General features: G+C 38.5%; 1 non-coding gene across 1 annotated transcript; it reads left to right on the top strand.

Annotated features, from left to right (window-relative positions):
* Nucleotides 1–6476: 6476 nt before the first annotated feature.
* On the top strand, nucleotides 6477–6580 carry LOC112781449 (small nucleolar RNA R71). Its single transcript, XR_003192225.1, has one exon. It is a non-coding gene; the product is annotated as a small nucleolar RNA R71 (small nucleolar RNA).
* The last annotated feature ends 10364 nt before the right edge of the window (nucleotides 6581–16944 follow it).

Genomic DNA, 16944 nt, shown 5'->3' with positions numbered 1-16944 from the left:
TGAATCCTCGATTTGTAAGAACCGGCATAATCGTTTTAATAATATAATAATTTTTAAGTGCCCGGAGTAGATTCAAAATTTAGAAGTTTTAACTTGAAAATTTAAAGGTGAAATTTGATTTCAATGAATTTTTCTGAGTTGGAAAATGTATCTTTTTTGAAAAGTTTTTGTAAAAATGCGTACTGGTGCTTAAGCCGGTAGTACTAGCTCTAGTCTGTCCAGTAGGGCGTATTTTGGAAAATAAGACTTTGAAAATTGATTTATTGATTTGAAAAGACAAAAATAATTTATAATTAAAAACAGGACACTAATCTTAAAGGTTTAGGCCCAAAGTGGCCCAAACGGACTAAAAACGCTAACAGGTTGGACCGGGTCCAATGCCCAACATATATATGCTCATTTAATGAGCAATTGAGCTCATTGCACCCCAAAATGAGAGAAAGGGGCGCTGCTGGGTGACAGAAGGGAGGAAGAAGGTTACTATTCACCTCTTCCTTCAAAGCTCCATAACTTTTGATCCGGAGCTCCGATTGATAAGCTGTATGGGCACACGAATCTCTTGTCGAGCTCTTCGATTCTAGCTAGGCTTTGTTGGTAAGATCTCTCAACTCGTGCTCCAGTTTCTAGTCCTAGAATTTCTGTGTTTTTGGGTTTAGTTTTGAGTATATTTTGTGATTTTGCTTGTTTAGGTGATCTCTAGTAGCGGGTAATTGTCGGGCTTTGCCCCGATCACCATTGGATAGGGAAAGGAACCTCTATATCCTTGTGGTTTGGTGCAGTGTGAGCTTTAGTTGTTAATGCATGGTTATATTGTATGTATGAAGCTTGTTTTTGGATTTGGTGGTGGCTTTTGGTTTGGCTTTGGTGGTTTGGAGCTTGGTGGAAGCTTGTTGGAATCAAGTTTGGTGTTTGAGCATATTAGGAATCGGCCAAGGTATGGTTTCGGTTTCCTTTATATAATATGTAAAGTTTCTGGAAACTTAAGCTAGTAGACCTTAGGATAGGATTGAATTGATGTTAGTTGTTGGTTGTTATTGATTATTGTGGTTGATGATGATTGTTGAAAATTATTCGTGTTGATGAGTAATGATGGTGATTGGTTATATTGATGATTCATGAGGACTATGAGAATTTATGGTAATAAGTAAATGTATAATAGTTGTCATGATTTAGAATTATGAATATGTGACTTATTAATTGTGTATGGATTGTTGGTTACAATGGAGATTTGTGATGTAGGAATTGTAGGAGAAATAAAGGATTTGAAACTAAATGATTTAAGTATGGTGTAGTGGTTGGGTGAATTTGGTATGGAAATGATGAAAATGTGAATTTTAGGTTGTGGAATGAATTGGAGGATATGTGAATATGAACTAGGTACATTAGGAATTTTTTGAATATAGAATAAGTAATTTTGGATTGAGAGTTGGTTAAAATTGAGGTTTAGAGATTTTTGGTAAAAATGGATTTTTGGTGAACTTTGACAAATCATATCTTGAGCTACAGTTTTTGAAATTGAATGATTTTTGTATCAAATTAAAGTTGATTGATAAACCACTATTTTACGGTTTATCTTGTGCTCAATTGAGTGGATTTTATCAATCTTTCATACACTTGTTCATACTAATTGCATGGTTTTACATTTTCCTTCCTGATTTTGTGCTATGATTGAAAACATGTTTCTTTGGCCTTAAATTTGCTAATATTAATCCTCTCTTATTACCATTCGATGCCTTGATATGTGCGTTAAGTGATTTTAGGGATTACAGGGTAGGAATGGCTTAGAGGATGGAAAGGAAGCATGCAAAAGTGGAAAGAATACAAGAAACTGAAGGAACTGCTAAAGCTGTCTAGCCTGACCTTCTGGTACTAAAATGATCATAACTTGAGCTACAGAGGTCCAAATGACGCGGTTCCAATTCCATTGAAAAGCTAACATCCGGGGCTTCACAAAGATAGATAATTTGCCATAGCTGCCCTGAAGCCAGGCGACGTGCATGCGTGGATCACACGGATGCGTGACCTGGCAAAAACTCAATCCGCGCGAACGCGTGGACGACGCTAACGCGTGGCTCTGCAGCGACCTGTACGTATCAGAAATTACTGAGGGCAATTTCTGGGCTGTTTCTGACCCAATTTTTGGTCCAAAAAACACAGATTAGAGGCTATAAAGTGGGGGAATCGATCCATTCATTGATACAACAAAAACACAACATTCATATGCACAATTTTTAGGTTTTAGATGTAGTTTCTAGAGAGAGAGGCTCTCTCTTCTCTCTTAGGATTTAGAATTTAGGATTTCTCTTAAAGGTTAGGTTTACTTCTTCTGCATTCCAGGTTCTATGTTCTTTTAAATTTAGTTTCTCTTATCTACTTTTTTTTATTCTATTACTTTAGTTGCTCTATTTCTCTTGGTAATTACCTATTTAGCCAATTTGGCTTATGAACTCTTCATGTTAGATTTGAATTTATGTTTAAATACAATTTGAGGTATTTCAGATTTATGATTGCTTTCTTTTATTTATAATATAAATAATTTAGTTTTTTCTCCCTTTGCTTTGGTTGAGTAATTGGTGACACTTGAGTTCTCAAACTCAGCTGTTGATTGAAAGTTGGAATTTGCTTATTGATTTGGATCTCTCTAAAGCTAGTCTTTCCACAGGAGTTGACTAGGACTTGAGGAATCAAATTAATTACTCCACTTGACTTTCCTTTATTTAGTAAGGGTTAACTAAGTGGAAGCAATAAACAATTCTCATCACACCTGATAAGGATAACTAGGATGGGATTTCCAGTTCTTATACCTTGCACTGGTGTTCATGATAATTAATTCACTTTATTTCCAGTTTATTTTCCTGTTCCCTTTTTCAAAAACCAAAAAATATACCTTTTTCTATAACCAATAATAAATCATACTTCCCTGCAATTCCTTGAGAAGACGACCCGAGGTTTAAATACTTCGGTTATAAATTTTATTGGGTTTTTTTACTTGTGACAACCAAACTTTTGTACGAAAGGATTCACTGTTGGTTTAGAAAATATACTTACAACGTGATTATTTTTATAAAATTCTTTACTAGCAAGAATCTAAGAAGTTGAGGAATCAAATTGATTAGTCCATTTGACTTTCCTTTATTTAGTAAGGGTTAACTAAGTGGGAGCAATGACAATTCTCATCACACCTAATAAGGATAACTAGGATGGGATTTCCAGTTCTCATACCTTGCCAAGAGTTTTTCTAGTTATTAATTTACTTTACTGTTAATTTATTTCCTTGTTCCCTATTTCAAAAAAAACCCAAAAAGATACTTTCCATAACCAATAATAAATCATACTTCCCTGCAATTCCTTGAGAGACGACATGAGGTTTAAATACTTCGGTTATAAATTTTATTGGGTTTTGTTACTTGTGACAACCAAACTTTTGTACGAAAGGATTCTCTGTTGGTTTTGAAACTATACTTACAACGCGATTATTTTTATAAAAATTCTTTACCGACAGAGTTCTGATCGTCAATGATTTAAAGAGCTTTAAAATGGTATAGATTTTTGTAGAAATTGAAATTTTGTAGAGAAAGATATGATCGTCAGAAGTTGGTGCCAAAAATCTTAATTCTGTGAAATTGTAGAATTTGTGATTTTTGGTTTTTGTGCGTACGCACAACCTAGTGTGCACGCACACGCTGGAAGGTGCCTTCTGTTGAGGGCATTCGCACATATCGGTGCGTGTACGTAGAATCAAAATTTTTACTCCTGTACGTATGCACAACCCTATGCGTACGCACACATCTTGAAAATCCTCCTGGGCGTGCGTACGCACACTGCCTTATTTTTTAATGAAAACCTTGTTTTTAACTGTTTTACCTTCCTGAAAAGCTTGCAAACTTCCGTAACACTTGTTTAAAATCTTTTTGCCAGTTTTAGGTTCATGAATCAAGGAAGAAATAATAAAGGAATAAAAAGAGTATTTTTAGTTATGAGTTTAGAGCCGGTGACATAGGTTTGGAAGGTTTGTGTAATCCCTAGCTTGAATTGGTGAATGTTGAATTGTGAAGTTTATGGTTGAAGAGATTATTGAGAAAAGAGAATGCTTATGATGAATTTGAAAAGTGGAAACTAGTGATGGGATGGTTATGATGAGTTGAGAACTTGGAAAGGAATGATAAAATTATTGGATTATAGGGAGTGTGCGGAGCCTATATCTCTAGCGTGGTAGATTTTTCTACTTCATGACTAGTTGTTGTTGAGAGTGTGCGGGGCCTATATCTCTGGCGTGCCAGATTTTTCTGCATCATGAGTAGTTGTGGTTGTTTCCTTCTCTGCTGCATGAAGTGTGCAGGGCCTATATCCCCAGCGTAGTAGACTCCCTACTGCATGAGTGTGCAGGGCACTATATCTCTGACGTAGCAGATTCGCTGCTGTATGAGTGTGCAGGGCACTATATCTCTCGCGTGGCAAAAATGGCTACATCCGGAAGGATGTGTCAGGTTGGCATTTACGGACTGACAAGTGATATCACGAGCCAATAGGACAGGCATTCATCATATGCATCTCTTATATACTTGTTTGCTTTGATTACTTGAGTTTGCCTAACTGTGTAATATGCCTACTTGCTATATATGAATATTACCTGTGTATTACTTGCTTGCATTATCTGTGATTGTCCGGTGCTGAGAAGGATAGGTAGGCGGTGGCGATGGGATCGCACGGAGGTTAGGTTGGTGAAGGTTGTGGGATACAGTGGTGTGACTATTTCTAATTAGAAATCCCCTAAGTTTAGATAACCATGCTTATGGTTTATGGTTTAATTTATTTATTTAGATAACAAGACATTGAAGATAAGTTGTTCATTATGTATCCTCAGTATTAGCTCTCCTCGCTCCACATCTATAAGTGCTCTGGCTGTGGCTAGGAATGGTCTTCCCAATATGATTGGATGGAGGTGACTTTCTTCCATCTCCAAAATAACAAAGTCTGTGGGAAGGAAGTTGTTCCCAACCTTTACTAGCACGTTCTCAACCACTCATATGGCTTGTTTTTGAGTTTTGTCAGCCAACTTAATGATTACGTCTGTGGGCATTAGCTCATTGATCTGAAGCTTCTTCATGAGGGATAAAGGCATTAAGTTGATGCTTGCTCCCAGGTCACAGAGTCCTTTATCAATTACTGTTTCTCCTATAGCACAAGGGATGTAAAAACTCCATGGATCCTTCCTTTTTGTAGGCAACTCTGTTTGAATGAGAGCACTGCACTCTTTATTCATCAATATTGTTTGTCCTCCCTTTAGTGAATTTTTCTTCGTCAGCAGCTCCTTCATACATTTAATGTATGAGGGCATTTGTTGGAAAGCCTTGATGAATGGTATGTTTACATGGAGAGATGCAAACATGTCGAGGAATTTTGAGTACACTCTCCTTTCTACACCGCCCTTGAGTTTTTGGGGAAAAGGTTCATATGGGTTCAGAATCTCCTTCTCCCTTAACCCCTTCTTCTGTGTGGAGTTGGTTTCTTGGTCACCCTCTTCCTGCTTCTCTGCTGGAATATCTCGAGAGTGTTCTAAGGGTTTGTTGAGTTCTTCCACACTCCCCTCATCACTTATAGTGACCATCTTGCATTCTTCCCATCTTACTTTCTTTGCTTTACCTCTCGAGTTTTTCTCCGTGTCACTTGGGAAGCTATCAGTAGGTTTAGGAATCTTCTCAGAGAGGTATCCCACTTGAAATTCCAGCCTCTTGATGGTGTCTCCCTTGTTTTTGATATTAGCTCGCACCTCATCCTTGAACACTCTATTATCCTAGATTTCCTTGCATATACCTTCAAGTAGAGTCTCAATTCTGGAGAGTCTATCTTCGGATGGTGATGGTGAGTTGAGGTTGGAGGGGTGAGAAGGGCCATTTTGGTTTTGATATGGATATTGAGAGGTATTATTGGGTGGGTGTTGATAAGATCTCTGTGTGGAATGTTGGTGAGTTACATTGTTGTTGGGGTTGTGACGTCTCTGATCTTGGCCTTGATCTTGCTGATTTTCCCACCCAAAGTTTGGGTGGTTCTTCCAACCAGTATTATAAGTTTTGGAGTATGGATCATGGGTTTGCCTAGTTGAGTTCCCAATATAGTTGGCTTGTTCCTGGTCACCCTCTTTCTCTGCATTCACTCCTTCTTGAGCTGCTGATGAGGTAGTGATTGCTGCAAGTTGGTTTCTTTCCATCTTCTTGGTAAGGTCAACCAGCTACTTGGTGATCATCTTGTTTTGAGCCAGAAGTGCGTCCATATTGTTCAACTCCATTACTCCTCGAGTGTTGCCCCTTTCAGAAGCATAGAAGTAGTCATTCTTAGCTACAGTCTCGATGACATTTATGGCTTCTTCAATGGTCTTCTTCTTATTCAGAGATCCCCCGGATGAGTGGTCTACTGCCTTCTTTGATTCATAAGAAAGACCCTCATAGAAAATGTGTAACTATACCCATTCATTGAACATGTCTGGCAGGCACCTTCTTGTTAAGTCTTTAAACCTCTCCCATGCTTCATAGAGAGTTTTACCATCTTTTTGTCTGAAGGTTTGTACCTCAGCTCTCAACCTGTTGATTCTTTGAGGAGGGTAGAATCTTGCCAAGAATTTGTTCACCACCTCTTCCCAGGTTGTTAAACTCTCCTTCGGGAAGAATTTTAGCCATTTAGATGCTTTATCCTTGAGTGAAAAGGGAAATAGAAGTAGTCTATAGGTGTCAGGATGAACACCATTAGACTTCACAGTATCACATATCCTTAGGAAGGTGGTTAGATGTTGATTGGGGTCTTCTTGGGCACTTCCTCCGAATGCACAGTTGTTCTGGACTAGGGTGATGAGCTGGGGTTTTAGTTCAAAGTTATTGGCATGTATGGTTGGCTTTTGGATGCTATTTCCACAATTTCCTGGATTTGTCGGGCCTTCTCTGGCATGGTTGTGAGCCTCTTCTTCATGATAGTTTTCCGTATTCTCCTCCTTGTCTGGTTCAAAATACTCTTCCTCTTTCTCAGCACCAACTACTGTCTTCCCTCTTGCTTCCCTCCTTAATCTAAGGAAGGTCCTCTTGGGTGCAGAACCAAAGGAAGTTGAAGCCCCGCTTCTTCTACATGTCATACAACCAACGAGGCAAAAAGCAAGAAAGAGAAAAAAATGAATGAAGAAATTACTCTTGTTAGAATGACTGTTAGTGTGAGTGACGCAATGTATCAAACAGTTAGTGGGTTAGTGAACTAAATTGTAAAAAATGAAGAAAATATAACAAACGGGTAAGGGAAAAAGGGAAGAAAATAGCTAAAACTGAAAGTAAATCACTCAGATGGAATTAAACAAAAAAAATTTCTCAATCTAGTTATCCTCCAACTTAATCATTGTCGATACAAAATTAATCCCCGGTAACGGTGCCATAAACTTGATGCACAAAAACTTGTATCGCTACAATCGGCAAGTATACCGAATTGTCGTCAAGTAAAAACTCACAATAGAGTGAGGTTGAATCCCACAGGGATTGATTGGTCAAGCAACTTTAATTAGAGGAATGTTCTAGTTGAGCTAAGTAGAAATTGAGTTGAGGAATTATAGAAAATTAAATGGCGGGAAAGTAAATAACAGAAAATGTAAATGCTGGAAGTAAATGGCAGAATGTAAATGGCGGAAAGTAAATTGCAGAATCTTAAATGGGAATTTGGGGAGATGAGCATAAAAGTAAATGGCAGAAGATAAAGAGAATGGGTAAGATCAGAATGGGGAATTCATTGCGCTTAGGAGATGTTGCATTCTCCGGATCAAGTTCATTCTCATCTCTTCCTCAATCAATGCATTTATTGATCTCCTTGGCAATCTTAAGTGATTGGATCCCAATTCCTTGGCAACCCAATCTCTCTAAGGTTGATCAATTGCCCAATTCCTTGATTTAATTGCTCATAGGAAGAGATGAAGTGTGGTCACTGATTACACCACATGTATTTCTAAATCAAAGTGTTGGTAGGATTATATGTCACTATATCCATCCAAACCCCAATTTGGTCCAACATGAGAAAGCAATTCTAGCATGATCTCCTTATTCCTTTTCCAAGGCTCAGAGGAGATCCAATTATGGAGAGTTTCTTTTCCAAGACAACTAACCAATTGGATTAAGATCGAAAGCTTTCTAGTAAAATTAAGGGAAAAGAAAGAAGAAGAACAATGAAAACTATTATTGATCCATCAAATTACAACAGAGCTCCCTAACCCAATGAAAAGGGGTTTAGTTGTTCATAGCTCTGGAAATGGAAATCAAAAATGAAAAGTGCATTCTGAATATCAAACTAGAAGTTGCAAAGAAAGTAAAATATACAGAGTGTAGTTCTCAAGTTCCCGATTTCCTTTTTCAATTCAAAACTATCCCTATATATACTACTCTTCAGATCTTCTAGTTAGCTCTTCAAGTCTTGGATATGGGATTTTGATCATTAGTTGAAGCAATTACTGTCCTTAGTGGGCTCAGCTTTGCTTGCAAAGAAAGTGTGAGTTAGGCATGATAGGAAGTTAGTTAGGACGTTAGTGGCGTTAACGTTAAGTGTAAACTTGGGTTCGAGAGCGTTAGTGAAGATAAGTTTGTCACTAATGTTCCAAATTAGTTGTTCCACATTAACTTCAACGTTAGTGGTACTAACGTAACCACTAACGTAGCCTCTTAGCCTTTCGCAAACGTTATTGGCACTCACCTTTACCAATAACGTTGCTCTTTGTCCCTTTCTTCCACGTTAATGGTCCACGTTAGTGTAACTAACGTGGCCCTTAACATGGGCATGCCAAGGCTCGAGAGCGTTAGTGACACTTACCTTTGTCACTAACGCTTCAAAAGCCCCTTCCTTCCACGTTAGTGCTTCACGTTAATGGCATTAACATGACCACTAACGTGGGTGTATTTGCCATCTTCAACGTTAGTTAGAAAGGTGAGTGTCACTAATGTTGGTCTATCATTCCTTGCTCCACATTATCCTTCACGTTAGTGGTCTTAACGTGACGACTAACGTAGGCAATTTAGGCTTGGTCTAGCGTTAGTGACAAAGGTGAGTGTCACTAACGCTTGCGACTTCCTCTTTACTCCACGTTAGAGTCCACGTTAATTGGATTAACGTGGCTCTTAACGTGGCTTAGTGTGGCATTTTGGAACGTTAGTTGTGTTCACTTTCACCACTAATGTTGGAGCTCTTCTTTTCTTCGACGTTAGTTCCCACGTTAGTATAACTAACGTGGCAACTAACGTGGGTTATGATAGCATTCGAACGCGTTATTGGTGGTAACTTTACCACTAACGTTGCAAGCTCGCTCCCATTCCACGTTAGTGGTCACGTTAGTAAAGCTAACGTGGCTGCTAACGTGGCTGCTAACGTGGTTCTTCTTTGCTTCCTTTGTCCTGAAATCAAACAAACAAGGTGCATCAAAGCTTTGTTTCAAGTCATGAGATCATGCATCATCCATATTATCATTCAATTCATGCATAATTCTCATGAAATCTTAAAAATTTCACAATGTTTGCTTGAATCAAGATGTAAGTGTATATTCACCCAAAACTTGCTTATTTACTAAGAAAATGCATGAAACTATCCTAAAATAGTAAAGAAAAAGGTCAGTGAAACTGGCCAAAATGCCCTGGCATCAACAATCCATGAAAATAATCCAATTGTAACTCTAAACAAGAATTAAGAATATGGAATAAATAAAAGAGTAAGGAAACAAACTAGAATAGTATCTTTAACGGAGGTGATGACTCTTCAATATCCAAAACAAAAACAATAAACTATGAATGTAGACGAAAAACATAGAGGAAGAGTAGTTTTCTCTCTAGATTCAGATCTAAAAACTAAAAACTATGCTAATGAGAATGTCTCTTGAGTCTCTGCACGTTCCCTGGCTCTAGTCTGTGTTTCTGGGCCGAAAACTGGATCAAAACTTGGCCCGAAATCGCCCCCAGCATTTTCTGTTATTTTTGCAGATCGCGCATGTCACGCGTACGCGTCAGTCACGCGTGCGCGTCTTTGTGGAAACTCGAATCCACGCGTACACGTCAAGCACGCACACGCGTCACAGAAAATTTTTCCATATCGCGCGCTCGCGTGAGCCAGGCGTGCGCGTCGATGCTCGCTGGTTATCTCCTCAGTTTCTTGTGTTCCTTCTATTTTTGCAAGCTTTATCTCCATTCTCTAAGTCATTCCTGCCTTATAAAGCCTGAAACACTTAACACATGGATCACGTCATCGAATGGTATAAAAAAGGATTAAATTATATAAATTAAAGATCTCTAGGAAGCAAGTTTTCAACCATAGAACAAAATTAGGAAGGGATTGTAAAATCATGCAAATCATATGAATAAGTAGGCAAAAACTTGATGAAACCACTCAATTGAACACAAGATAAATCATAAAATAGCGGTTTATCAGTGATGGCCATTGGCAACTCACTTTCATATTGGGCATAGGTGCAATTTGGAATTGAATTGGCCTTAACGTTGGTGATCACGTTTAAGGGCAAACGTTGAATCAAATGCCACTTTGAAAATTTAGTTCTGCTTGCTGTCATTGGTGTTTGACTCAACGTTGGAGGACCAACGTTTTGCTATTCACGCGTACGCATGACTTACGCGGACGCGTGAATGGTCAAATTTGTCATTTCACGCGTGCGCGTGCCGTACGCATGCACGTGGTTGGGCTGAAAAAGTATGTTCACACGTACGCGTCATTGACATGTATGCGTCAATGCAAAATTCCCAACTCCCATTTCTAAAATCTTATTGCGGATGTTGGAGGCTAGCGTTTGAGGCAACGTTGGCCTCCAACGTTCGCACATCCACGCGTACGCGTCACCTACGCATGCGCGTGGATGCTAAATTCTCAAATTCCACATTTGAATGTTGCATATCAAGCCTTGAGACGTCACTTTGTCTTCTTGTCAACGTTGTCAATATGATGCCCACTATAGATTATTATATATGGTTGAAAAGCTCTGAATGTCAGCTTTCTAACCCAACTAGAATCACCTCAATTGGACATCTGCAACTCATGTTATGCTCCTTTGAGAGGGACAGGGTCGCTGGCATCGGTGTGCAACGTTGGAGGCAACGTTGGCACACCAACGTGGTCGAAAATACTGGGAACATTGCCAGATTCGGAAGCTCAAATGTGTTGTGCACCCCATACTATTATAAATTTTTGGAAAGTCCAGAATGTCTACTTTCCAATTCCGTTAAAAGCGCATCATTTGAAGCTCCACAGCTCGAGTTATACTCCATCGAAGGTGCAGAGGTCAGCTGGCCTTACTACAGGTTGGTACCATGTTCGTTTATGCACTTTTCGGGGCAGTTTTCTCCCTCAATTTTAGTATCCACCATGTAGTTCTATATATGCTTGGAAAGCTTCGATTCCTACTTTCCAATGCTTTTGGAATCACCTCATTTGAGGCTCTGTAGCTCAAGTTATTCTTGTTGGAAGTATACCCCTTCAGGCTGTGGGAGCAACATTTCCAGCAACGTTGGAGCACCAACTTTGGCTCCAATGTTGCTTCCTTTTGCCTCCTTTCATGACCTTTTTGTTGCCTTTTTGCCTTTCCTTTTCTTAGCTTCTTCTTACCTATCATCAACCAAACAAAATGCATCAAAGTATTGCTTTAATCACAAGATAATGCATCATTCATAGCATCAAACAATTCTTTGCATAAAACTCTTGAAAATACACAAAATTAATAATGTTTGATTGAATCAAGACAAGCATAAGTTTCTCATCCAAATAATTACTTATTGCCTAAGAAATGCATGAAACTACTCTAAAACAAACTAAAAATGGCTTGTAAAACTAGCCAAGATGCCCTGGCATCATTAAACGCCGGTAAAGGCACACCCTCTGAGTGCTTAATACCCACTCAAGAATCCCTATCCAATAACTAAAGGAAGCCAAGGCTCATATAGAGACCATAGAGGTTCCCTTGCATGCACTCCTGTAGTGCATGAGTTCTGATGAACAATCGTCCTCTGATGAGGATGAAGACGCTAGGGAAGAGCAAGTTGCTCAGTACCTGGGAGATCTTTTGAAACTGAATGCCAAGCTATTTGGTACAAAGCCTTTGGAGGAAGAACCTCCACTGCTTACCAAAGAACTCAATGCTTTGGTTCAGCAAAAGCTACCTCAGAAGCTTCCAGATCTCAGACTCTTGATCCCTTGCACCATAGGTACCATGACCTTTGAGGAGGCTCTGTGTGACCTAGGGTCAAGCAAAAACCTCATGCCACTCTCTGTAATGGAGAAGCTGGGAATCTTTGAGGTACAAGCTGCAAACATCTCACTAGAGATGGCAGAAAAATCAGTGAAGAAAGCATATGGCTTAGTAGAGGATGTATTGGTAAAGGTTGAAATCCTTTACATCCCTGCAAACTTCCTAATCTTAGATACTAGGGAAGATGAGGATGAATCCATCATCCTTGGAAGACCTTTCCTAGCCACTGCCAATGCTATGATTGATGTAGCTAAGGGAAAACTGATTCTACAACTAGGGGAGGATCACATCTTGTTTAAAATGCCTCACCCCAACTCTCCCTCTGAGATAATTATGCAACACTTAGTGTTCCAAACATCAATTCTAAGTTTGGTGTAGGACAGTAATTAACAAGCACTGAGAACAAAGGTACTAAGAAGAAAGTACCTAAATGCTGGAAGGACAAGAAAGTCCCCACTGACGGCCTCTCACCTGGCATGAGAGTTGTCTTCACCAAGAAGCCAGTCATACCACATACTGTGAGTCGTATCCTATCTCTAGAGCATGTGGAGCTCATTCATGAGAAGACAGGAAGAAAGTTCACTGTAAGGGACAAAAGTCTGAGCCCATACTCATCTCCATAAGGAGCTAACCGTCAAGCTAATGACGTTAAAGAAGCGCTTGTTGGGAATCAACCCAACCTTAATTAATTATTTCTATTTCTTTTAATTCCTTAATTTTATTTTTCTTTAATGTTTTTTTTAGGTTCATGATCATGTGCAGCAGTCAGAACAGAGACAGCAAAGTTCAGCAGTAAAAATAGAACACTCTGGATGGAATGTTGCTGGCGTTGAACGCCAGCCAGGGAGCACTGGCTGGGCGTTCAACGCCCCAATTGGCAGCATAGCTGGCGTTGAACGCCAGCTAGGGAATAGACCCTGGGCGTTCAATGCCATTGCAGAGGGCAGGGATTGTTAAATTTCTAGCCTCTCAGGACTAGTGGTTCCCACAGCATCTTTACCTACCCCACTTCTTACTCTCACACTTCCCCATACACTCTTCCTTATAAACCCTAGTCCAATCACATCCATATCACTTTCCCAAAATCATCATAAATGCCACCAACCTCTACCCACTTCAAAATCAAATTTCTCTCCCATTTGCCCCACCCATGACCGAACCCAACCCTAGTCCACTCCTATAAATACCCCTCATTCTAACCCTTCATACACACACCTTTCATACACATCAAAACCCCCTTGGCCGAATTGCTTTCTTCTTCTATCTCCATCTATTTTCTTCTTCTTTTACTCTATTCTTCTCTTTTCTTTATTTTTGCTAGAGGACGAGTAAAGCTTTTAAGTTTGGTGTTGGAAAAGCGTTGCTTTTTGCTTTCCATTACAACTTATGGCACCCAAGGTTGGAGAATCCTCTAGAAAGAGAAAAGAAAAAGTAGTAGCCGCCACCTTCGAATCTTGAGAGATGGAGAAATTCATCACCAAAGCCCACTGATGCGTGGTAGAAGTTAACCAATTTAGAGATTCAATTAAGAGACAGCGTTGCACGTATAGCTCTTAACCAGCTAAGATCTACCTCACCAATTTAAAAAGGGTTGTCACATATTTTAGAAATAAAATACTGGGAGTATGAGTCCCAGGTCGTCTCCCAACGAGTTGTAGGAAAGAGTGCTAATTTATTAATCAGAAAATTCCCAGAAAGTTGAGTTTGATAATGAGCAATTAAAATAATTGTGAATTAAGGCAATAAAAATAAACTAAGAATAATTATTGATGCTCTGAATAAAAGTCATTGACTGGGGGAATAATTAAGTGAAACTTCTATCCTTGTTGGGATCTTCTCAAGTGTGGTTGATGAGCGGATAATTTATACGCTTTTTGGCATTGTTTTTAGTATGTTTTTAGTAGGATCTAGTTACTTTTAGGGATGTTTTTATTTGTTTTTATGTTAAATTCATATTTCTTGACTTTACTATGAGTTTTTGTATTTTTCTGTGATTTCAGGTATTTTCTGGCTGAAATTGAGGGACTTGAGCAAAAATCAGATTCAGAGGTTGAATAAAGACTGCTGATGCTGTTGGATTCTGACCTCCCTGCACTCAAAGTGGATTTTCTGGAGCTACAGAACTCAAAATGGCGCGCTTCAAATTGCGTTGGAAAGTAGACATCCAGGGCTTTCCAGCAATATACAATAGTCCATACTTTGGCCGAGTTTAGATAATGCAAAAGGGCGTTGAACGTCAGTTCTACGCTGTAGTCTGGAGTTAAACGCCAAAAACACATCACGAACCAGAGTTGAACGCCAAAAACACGTTACAACTTGGCGTTCAACTCCAAAAGAAGCCTCTGCACGTGGAAAGCTAAAGCTCAGCCCAAGCACACACCAAGTGGGCCCCGAAAGTGGATTTATGCATAAATTACTTACTTCTGTAAACCCTAATAGCTAGTTTAGTATAAATAGGACTTTTTACTATTGTATTAGACATCTTGGATTGTATTTTTGATCCTGTGATCACGTTTTGGGGGCTGGTCTCTCGACCATGCCTGAACCTTTCACTTATGTATTTTCAACGGTAGAGTTTCTACACTCCATAGATTAAGGTGTGGAGCTCTGCTGTTCCTCATGAATTAATGCAAAGTACTACTGTTTTCTATTCAATTCAACTTATTCCACTTCTAAGATATCCATTCGCACCCAAGAACATGATGAATGTGATGATTATGTCACGCTCATCATCATTCTCACTTATGAACGCGTGCCTGACAAACACTTCCGTTCTACATGCAACCAAGCTAGAATGAGTATCTCTTAGATATCTAATACAGGGGACCGAGTCCGAGTTATTAGTATCTTCGTGGTATAAGTTAGAACCCATGGATGGCCATTCCTGAGATCCGAAATGTCTAAACCTTGTCTGTGGTATTCCGAGTAGGATCTGGGAAGGGATGGCTGTGATGAACTTCAAACTCGCGAGTGCTGGGCGTAGTGACAGACGCAAAAGGAGGGTGAATCCTATTCCAGTATGATCGAGAACCTCAAATGATTAGCCGTGCCGTGACAGAGCATTTGGACCTTTTTCACAAGAGGATGGGATGTAGCCATTGACAACGGTGATGCCCTTACAGAAAGCTTGCCATGGAAAGGAGTAGGACTGATTGGATGAAGACAGCAGGAAAGCAGAAGTTCAGAAGAACGAAAGTATCTCTATACGTTTATCTGAAATTCCCACCAATGAATTACATAAGTATTTCTATCTTTATTTTCTGTTTATTTATTATTTATTTTCGAAAACTCCATAATCAATTATTATCCGCCTGATTGAGATTTACAAGATGACCATAGCTTGCTTCATACCAACAATCTCCGTGGGATCGAACCTTACTCATGTAAGGTTTATTACTTGGACGACCCAGTGCACTTGCTGGTTAGTTGTGCGAAGTTGTGAAGTTATGTTTGGACCATGGTATTGTGCATACGTTTTTGGAGCCATTACCAGGGAGAGAACGAACAACAAATTTTACAACCTCAGAGTAACAATTTCGCATACCAAGTTTTTGGCGCCGTTGCCGGGGATTGTTTGAGTTTGGACAACTGACGGTTCATCTTGTTGCTCAGATTAGGTAATTTTCTTTTTGTTTTATTTTCAAAATTTTTTTCAAAAATCTTCAAAAATTTCTCCTTTATTTTCGAAAAAAAATTTTTAATAAAAATTCTTTTCAAAAAATTTTTATTATGTTCTTCAGAATTTTTAAGAATGAATTCTAGAGTTTCATGAAGCATGTGAAGCCTGGCTGGCTTAAAGCCATGTCTAAATTTATTTGGACTGGGGCTTCCAACCCAACATTATCAAGAGCAAGTTAGTTGTTGCTAATCCACCTGCTGCTGTTCCTGATCCACCTGATTTACATTCTAAAGCTTGACTGGCTATTAAGCCATGTCTAACCCTCAGATTGGAGCTTTAGACTAAGAGTGCAAGATTCCTGGAATTCATATTAAAAATTTTGGAATCCTTATTTTTCTTTTTCACAAATAATTTTCGAAAAATACAAAAAAAATTTAGAAAATCATAAAAAGCAAAAATATTTCATGTTTATTGATTGAGTCTTGAGTCAGATTTTAAGTTTGGTGTCAATTGCATATTCATCTTGCATTTTTTGAAAAAAATCATGCATTCATAGTGTTCTTCATGATCTTTAAGTTTGATCTTGATGTTTTCTTGTTTTATGTATTTTCTTGTTTTTCATATGCATTTTTGCATTCATAGTGTCTAAACATGAAAGATTTTCTAAGTTTAGTGTCTTGCATGTTTTCTTTGCATATAAAAAATTTCAACAATATGTTCTTGATGTTCATCATGATCTTCAAAGTGTTCTTGGTGTTCATCTTGACATTCATAGCATTCTTGCATGCATTCATTGTTTTGATCTAAAATTTCCATGCATTGAACATTTTTAGTGTTTTTCTCTCTCATCATAAAAATTCAAAAATCAAAAAAATATCTTTCCTTTTTTCTCTCATAAATTTCGAAAATTTGATTGACTTTTTCAAAAAAATTTTTAAAATCTAGTTGTTTCTTATGAGTCAAATCAAATTTTCAATTTGAAAATCTTATCTTTTTCAAAATATTTTTCAAATCATATCTTTTTCACTTTTCTTATTTATTTTCGAAAATTTTAAAATATTTTTCAAAAATC

This window comes from Arachis hypogaea, chromosome 19, assembly GCF_003086295.3.
Source record: "Arachis hypogaea cultivar Tifrunner chromosome 19, arahy.Tifrunner.gnm2.J5K5, whole genome shotgun sequence".
Lineage (NCBI taxonomy): Eukaryota > Viridiplantae > Streptophyta > Magnoliopsida > Fabales > Fabaceae > Arachis > Arachis hypogaea.
The sequence above is the reverse complement of the archived record's forward strand: the minus strand, read 5'-3'. Positions and strand labels throughout refer to the sequence as shown.